Here is an 8512-nt window from a genome sequence, read left to right on the forward strand (position 1 = left end):
GGTACAACATTATAAACACTACTCATAAAAGAACTGGACATGTGGGTGGAAACTCTGGTGTTTAGAGATGAAGACAAGGCATGGAGATGGAAAGAAAAGGGTTTGGGAGAGTGTGTAGGGTATGATGCCATGGAAAGCCATTCTTAGAGAGATCACCTCATGGTTCCCCAGAGAGAAACCCAGACAGGAAGGTGGTAGACCCCAGAGGTGGCTGGATGTGGTGACAGGAACTGCCAGCCTGCGGAGGGCATGGGAAGGGACAGGAGACAAATGAGAGAGCCACAGAGAGACCTGGTATCAGGGACAGAGCATTTGCAACAGGGAAAGGGAGGAGGCATGTGTGGAGCTGATAAGACTTGGGAGAAGCTGCAGAGGGACTGGGGCCAGTGAGCTGTGTGCAGAGGCAGTTTAAACAAGAACTTAAACTGGGAGTTAAGACAGCAGATAAAGGGCCTGAGGTTAAGAGAGGGAGAGGGGGAATGTCTCTGCAAACAGGCAAAGAAAAAAGGAAGTAATTTAGGGCTGAAGGGCCTGTAAGCAGAACCAGGCAGAAGGACAAAAATTGGGAAGGGCAAAAAAAGCTGAGTTGGACAGGAGGAGATGCTTAAAAAAAGAATGAGTAAAGTGAAATTAGTATGTATCAACCATGACAAGCTCTACCATGAGACCCAAAAGATCTATGAGTCTCACCCCTGTCCTCTGCTGTCAGCAAATACCCATAAAAACCTTCAGGAAAAACACATTTCAGTCCCACTTTGTAATGAGACAGGGGCCTCCCACCAGCTGGTCACCCTGGAGTCCCTCTGTTCCAGCTGGTGGAAGGGGAGGGGTTGTAATGAATAATAAGAACTAAGACTCAGGTTTTGATCAGTTGGGTGGCTTTTTTCAACCACAGAGAAATGCCCCAGACATGTGCAGTAAAAGAATTGTGTTAAAGATTTTAAGTCCAGCCCTCTACCAAGAAAAGTCAGCCTGAAGTTCACCCGCACAGTCTCTGGTTTAAAAAAACCCTGAGTTCACATATGAACACCTAGTCTCCACTACATCTCCTTTGGGATGTAAAACAGGCACTTCTCACCTGGTGAACAAATCTTGTATCTTCTGATTCCCTCCTGCTGCTCCTCACCTGTCTTCAAACACTTCAATTCCATTCCAAAGGACAACATCATGACCTCAACTTTCCCAGGTCTTTCACAGCTCCTCCAGCTGGAGAAGTTCCTTCAACTCCCTACGCTCCTTGGGAAGAGAGCATGAGAGGGAGGCATCACTCCGCTTCAGCTGAGCCCAGAACAGATACACATCTGTCCCCCATGTCCATTGTATCAGAGGACCCAGGGCTGCACATGCAAGCCAGCTTATCTGAACATCCAGCAGTGACCACTGACGGTGCAGAGCAGCAGCGTAAAGAGATGTTAACTCAGCCCCCTTGGAGGAGGCCAGTCATGGAAATCACTGAGGTCAAATAAAACACAGGTCACATAAAACAGCAGGAGGAAGAAGCCAGAGCCTGACCACAGCAGGTAGATTCCCTGGTATATGCCTCTGCTCTGGTTGGGACCCCAAGATGCTGGAAAAGAGAGCATATCTACCCAGGTCTTGTGAGTGCTCAGCTATGAAGTGTGGGGACACTTGGCTGTCCCTGATCTCCTCACACCATTGTCGTGTAGACCTCCTCTAACTGGGTGTCGTAGGTTGACAGGGAAGTGAGTTTTCTTGGGAAGTTATAGTCAAACCAGCCAAACCATGACACTGGGAAAGACATAAACACAAGCAAGAAGTTAAATCCTATCACTTGGCATTACAGGAAACTTGGACCATGACTGAAGATGTTGGGATAACAGTGTCTGACTTGGTGATACTGCTTTCTACAGAGACAGCACTGGAGTGAGAAGGATACTGGAGGGGAGGCCTCCTATGCAGCAAGCCTTGGGGATGATAGCAAGGGTCTGAGAGCTCTGAGGGGAGCAGTAGATCCTGCAGTGACCCTGTTCCTACTGCACAGCTGTAGCATCAGCAGGCAGAGATCTTTCCAAAGGTCCTAAATAACTTGGGCCTGAAAGCAGCAGGTAAACACAGGAACTGGAAGCAACAGAGTGCTTAGACTCTTTACCCAGAGAACAGTAAAGATTTTTTAGAGGATGCTCAGATTAATTTGTTCAGTGTCTGGGCATCAGGCTACCTGTCTAGAGAAAGACCTGGATGTAGTGAAACACATGCTGGGCATGCACTGCCAACACAGGCCATAAAACTGGACATCTGGGGCATGATTCAGTTATCTAAAACAAGGAGGTCTCAGAGATGCCCTGAGGTACCTAAACCAGTCAGCAGATCTGACATGGGACCTTCAGCAGACCCTTGGCCTTCCAAAAGTCAGCTGGAGAACAGGAGGAACATCCAGGTAATTTAGGCAACAGAATCAAGCTCCTGATATGAGACACTGGTGTGAGTTTGGAAACCCCACAGAGTGTCTAGACACATCTCCCTTTACCCAAATGCTTTGATCTGTGTCTGGCCTCCAGCTGGCCTGCAGTGCTTTTGCAAGGACAATATAACCGAAGTAATTTGGATGGTTTGGTAAATGTTTTCTGGGCAACTGAAAAAACTTGTCTAAGATATCAGAATAGGTCCAGACAAGGTCTAGATTCACTCCACTGCTTTGGGTCTGTCAGATGCCCATCTCACCTTTTGCACTGGAGTCTTGGTGATTAGCAAAGTATCAAAAGCAGCAAAAGGAGGAAGAGTCAAGGAGGTGGAGAGGCACAACCTCTGAGGAATCAAGGTGTTGATTAGTCCTGTGGGACTCTGTCCTCAACACTTAGGAATTCACCCCCTCATTTTAGCCCAAATTTTGCCATCAGTGTCTTCAAAATGAGGCTGCAACAAACCTCAGCTTTGAGAAGTACCAAGGCATGGCAAACCCTTCAGACAGATGTTAGACCTGCCTCATCCTGGTATGTCTTTCCACCTCAGTTTTCCCTTCTTCACAATAAAACCTTATCTACCCCATGTGGGCTATGCAATGATGACTAATTAATGTTAATGAAGTGCTTTCAGGTCATCCAATTCAAGGGCATACAGAATTGCAAAATATTAATTACTGTTTACTTATTTTCATGAAGCCAATAGCAAACCCAGCTGCTTATCTTCCTCAGCCATGACTCAGAAGGAGGATGATGGCTGATCAAGATAGAGGTGCAGAGTCCAGCTAATCCTGTACAGTGACACACGTGCATGTCTGTGTGTGTGTTTGTGTGTGCATGTGCACGGGCACCTGACACAGCAGGGACCAGGCCAAAGCAGGCCAGACTCATGGCAAAGCCATGCAAGCTCAAAGTCCTTGGAGATGAGCAAGAACTCACCTTGCCAAAGACCCAGATGGGAAAACGGATGTCTAGCAATGATTCATGTGTTTGAAAAAATGATGCTCATGAGAGGCCATGTGTCACAGAGAATTAAAAGAGTAAAAGCTGTAATGAATTACTGTGAATGACTAAAAACATTGCTGTGCTTGAAAACCTCATTGTCAAAGATCCCAAACCCTGCTTGAGGGGCAAAAGAGAAAGAGATAGGGAGAACAACATCCAGGAATGGAGAGCTTGGCAGACAAATGGAGAGGAAATTGAGCATGGTGATAGAAATGAGTTTTGGGTTAGGCTTTGAATGAGCTGATGGTCAGAGAACTGGGGCAGGATGGGTATTCCACAAGCAAGAGCCACACAGATGATATCCTCTGGTCAGCTCAGGGCTAACCTTGTTGATGAAGCAAAAGGGATTGATTATATTAGAAAAGCAACAATTCCAGCTCACCACCAGTAGAGAGGTTTAGGAAGGACCCTGCAGAGTGGTGAGGGGCACTAAGTTGCTTGCTGAGGTCTCAGAGGAGGGGTGAAGAGTTCACACTGCTGGATCTAATGGAACTGTTCTTTGCAAGGAGCAGTGGAGAAGAGAGGAGGGAAAAACATGGAGTAACATAGTTTTAGGAAAATGAGAGAGGAGGTTGGGTTTGGGAAATCCATGCCATGGATGGTGAAGAACTTAACATTACAAAGCTTTTCAGGCATTTACAGGTGTCTTTAAATTACCATCTGACCTCAGAAGACCTACCAAATCCCTTAGGCATTCTAATATCCTTAAACATGTCAAATTGCAGCCTAGCATTTCCATTGACATGCAAAATTGTCTTCCCTGTGAGGACTTGAAAGAGTGACCTGCAAGCCCGTGGCTGCGTCTCCTGCTTGGGCACTTGCAGAGCGTCAGGAGCCTCTGGGCCATGGTGACTTTCTCTGCAGGTCGGTTCAGAGCCAGGTGTGTCCACTGCCAGCAAGCAGAACAGCTCTGCCACCCACACACCCATGGAAATACACACAGAGGAGCTGGATGCACTCCCCTAAATAGGTCCTTAGAAGTACAAGAATGGTTTTGAGCTACAAAAGCAGGATCCGCACATCCAAGTCCATTTGCTTTCAGGGGTCTTTAGTTAAAATAAGTGACCATGACACACAAGTCCAAGGAGGTTATCAACACTGAGCAGCAGCAACACTGAGCAAGTGGATGCTGCTCAGTGAGGTGAAAGATGGGGCAGCTGATGTGCCATGGGAACAAGATGCAGAGCAGGAATGTGTACTGGTCAATGGCAGCAGCCAGCAGCTCCCTTCACATGGAGAAATATCAGCAATAAAAAGTTGGCTGCTGGACCCCAAAGTCCATGGGGCCCTCAAGTTGTTCCCAAAACCAAACAAGCCTAATCTAAAATGTGCAGCGATGCAATGTCTTCGAGATGCTGCAGAGAAAAGCCAGAGGACTCCCCAGAGCCCACATTTTGGGGTCTGGAGGTGGAAATGCAGCAGTCCTGTATTTTGTCCACCTTTCACCAGGGTAGAGAACCAATCTGAAAGCAACCATAATCTGAAATCAAACACTTTTGCTGCTGACTTGTGACATCTGCCTAATTCCCAAGAGAGATGTACAGCAAGCAGCTCCCATCAGAAAATCACTGCTTTTCTCTGAAACACAGTGACATAATGATTGTTGCCCTCCCATCGTGGTGTTATGATCTAGCTCCTGATTATATCCTCATCTGGAACAAAGAGGTCTAGCCTAAGAAAATGCACTTAAGCTTCAGGGTGTCTTTGAGATAAGACCAGTCTGGAAGGCCCAAGTCTGATGGGGAAGTTTCCTCCTTACACTGCAGTGAAGGTTCAGAGCAGTCCGAGTGCTTGCCCAAAGCTATTCAGAGGATCAGGAGCCCAAATGCCTTTGGCCTGACACCTGAGCCCCCACACTGATAGCTCTGAGTGTGTTATTCCCATTCTCTTCTTCATTAATTGCTTCCCAACAACTCCTGGCTGCGGTGGAGTCAATTTGTGCAGCCTGAGCATCACGACATGTCCTGCTGATTCCTGAGTGCTCTCGGGAGCATTCCTTGCTCTTGGTAGCCACATTGCTTTTGGGAGCTATATCCTTCCTTAGTGCTTTCAATCATCCATTTGAGATTCTGCTAAGGCTCTTGCACTGTCAGGATTCCATTGACTTCAACCATTCAGAGAGGACAAACAAGTTAAATATAGACTTGTTTTTCAGAAGAATGATTTTGCAGCCCTTTCTGTTCCCATCCCTCAAGTTCCTGGAACCATGTATTTCCAAAAGATCTCCAAAAAACAAATTTTAAACCCTTAAAAACTATGCCTGGGCCTAGATCTACAAAAATGAACCACATTTACTGGGTTGCCTTCCTACAAAAAGCAGATTCTTATCTTTGTAATGAGTGCACTTAACAGCTCGGACTAAAAATTTTAGTCTTAAAAAGCAGATTTTATTACTGCAGCCTCTTGACAGAGCTGTTTCATAGCCATGAATGTGGGTTACGTCCACATTGTAACCCTAGCTTGATCATCCAACCTATTTAATAGCTTCAGAATTAATGGGACTCAACTGCTAACCAAAAATAAATTAGTTAAAAGGTAGGTGTTATGCCTCACTCTAGACCTGGAGTCTGATGGTATGCTGTCTCTTCTGCCTGGAGGTCCTGTGAGGAGACACAACAGTAGCCATAAATACTACTGACTCCAGGGTGTTGAACTTGAGGTTATGTCGGGGATCTTTAAAGGCAGGAACTTTCCTGGTCCCTGATGAATGGAGAGTCAAAAATCATATTTCAAACATCCAATCTGTCTTTTATTGTCCAACAAGAAGCATAAATAAATAAATTATGAGTCACAGCATCTTCCTGTTTTTGCATCTTTAGCTAAGGGGAGGTAGATTTCCATCTGGGCAACCCCACCCCGTCTGCATCTATTGTCCTATTTGTCCTGGCTCCCACACTCACTAATTTTACACTCTCTTACACCTTCTGCAGCATTGTATCTCCTTCCCTGGCCCTGTGTGTGTGGAACAACTGACCTCTCTTCACCACAGAGAAACCAAACACCCCATCTGCCATTGCAAGGGCACCCACCAGAATAAAGGTCTCACTAGTGCTGCTGATTCAGTCCCAATAGGGAAACTGCATTTGCCATTTCTCTGTTCCCCAACACGGATCTGCTCATGTGGGCAGACCAAACCTAGATATATTTTATCAAAAGACATCTGCAAACTGTCCTTTCATAAGCTGGAATCTTGCAAAAATCTGAAGCACCCACGACATGGATCTCTGCTCTAGCTGGTTTCATGAGACAGTGAAAGTTGTAAGGCAGATGCATACCACGATGAGGAAAGGAGAAAGGAAGTGCAAGAGGACTTGTGAAGGTGAAGCCACTTAGCCCTCATCTTCCACCACCCATCAGATCCCACAACTTCCTCCTCTCTGAGATTCCCACTGGCTCTGACCAAGACTTCACACTGGAAAATGCCTTTGTGTCAGAAGGGACAGGACTGACAGCTGCCCTTGGGGCACCAGGTAGAAACCCTCCCTTGTGTTCTGCAGGTTGGAGGAGGCCACAGCAGAAAAGATAATGTGTGGAGGTTTTCTTCCCATTTCAAACTCCAGCAGCCTTCCCACCACAGTTGTACTGCTGGATCCTGTGTGGCACTAATGGAATAAGAACAGTGGTTTCCAGAAAGAAGATTTGAAACATGGATCATAGGTTTCAACAAAAGGAATAATCAGCAAACATGGGGAATTCACCTAAGGGAAAAAAGTCTAAATCAGTAATGCAAGTGCAAGAGAGCCTCTGTGCTACCAGAGGACATTGTGGATGTGTTTACTCATCACCAGAGACCAATTAGTGCATCGGAAGGCATTACTGCCAATCAACTAATGTAATAATTCACTATATGCAAAAGACTAATTCATTTCAAATGCGATAAAAAGAGTTTGCTTAATGTAGCCATGAAGGTGTTTAAACTCACCCATTTAATTTCACAATCAGGACAGGCTCAAACAGAAGAAGCGAGTCAGTTACTATGTTTCATCTGACAGGTAATAATTTCTTATGATGTGTTGACTTAATTCTCTTGCAATCACATGAACATACCCTTAATTAAGCACACAAAGGCAATCTGTCCTGACGAGCAGGGGAGGGAGGAAGTGCAGTGAGAGATGACAGTGACAGCATCAGACACCAGCTGGTAACCTGGGAATAAGAAAGGAATTTTATAACAAATGGAAATGCTATCCTATGAGGAACAATGATCATGACAGTAAGGCCTGGAAAGACAAGGATAAGCTCCTTAATTAGGCTGAAGAACCTGTAAGGGTTAGAAACTAGTGGGACTATATGGGGGCCTCTATAGAAATTGTTCTTGAATTACACTGGAAGTAAGTGGAAGATGAAGAAATGCAGATCTACTCTCAGCAGGAAATGAGAACGCACAGCAAGCGATCCTGGGTGCACGAGGAGGAGAGTGGACAATGGTCAAGGGCATTGATCCTCCCCCTCTGCTACAGCATGGTCAGGCCACCTGTCAAGTGCTTTGTTCACTTCTGGGCTTCCCAGCTCAAGAAAGACATGGAAGTACTGGAGAGGTCCAGTGGCAGATTATAAAGATGGTGAGGGGACTGAAGCATCTCTCTTCTTATGAGGAAAGGCTGAGAGAGCTGGACCTGTTTAGCCTGAAGAAGATGTTTACATCTGTCAGTGTTTACAATTACATTAAGGACACCTAAAGGTGTCAGAGGATGAGAGCAGACTCTTTCCAGTGGTGGGATGAGTGTGTGACTGAGTGAAAGCTGGCACATCCCATACCGTGCTCCAGATGTAGGAAAAGGTTAAACTGGGGCATATTACCAACAACAGAAAATGTTAAGAAAGGCTGGGACAATAGTCCAGAATGGAATAAACACAGCATGAAGCCCAGTGGGCAGAATTTAATAAACCAGGAGTACTTAAGGAAACAGTCAGAGACACTTCAAACCCATTAGTAATTATCTTTGAGAACTCTTGGCATTCCCATAAGACAAGGGAAGGGTAAACACAACATCTATCTTTAAAATGCAGACCCAGGAGGACACTGGGAATCCCAGCTCAGTCAAGCCACCTTCTGTGCCAGGAAGACCCCTGCTTTCCCTGTTGAC

The sequence above is a fragment of the Pyrgilauda ruficollis genome, unplaced genomic scaffold (assembly GCF_017590135.1).
Source record: "Pyrgilauda ruficollis isolate IOZ18807 unplaced genomic scaffold, ASM1759013v1 scaffold107, whole genome shotgun sequence".
Taxonomy (NCBI): Eukaryota; Metazoa; Chordata; class Aves; order Passeriformes; family Passeridae; genus Pyrgilauda; species Pyrgilauda ruficollis.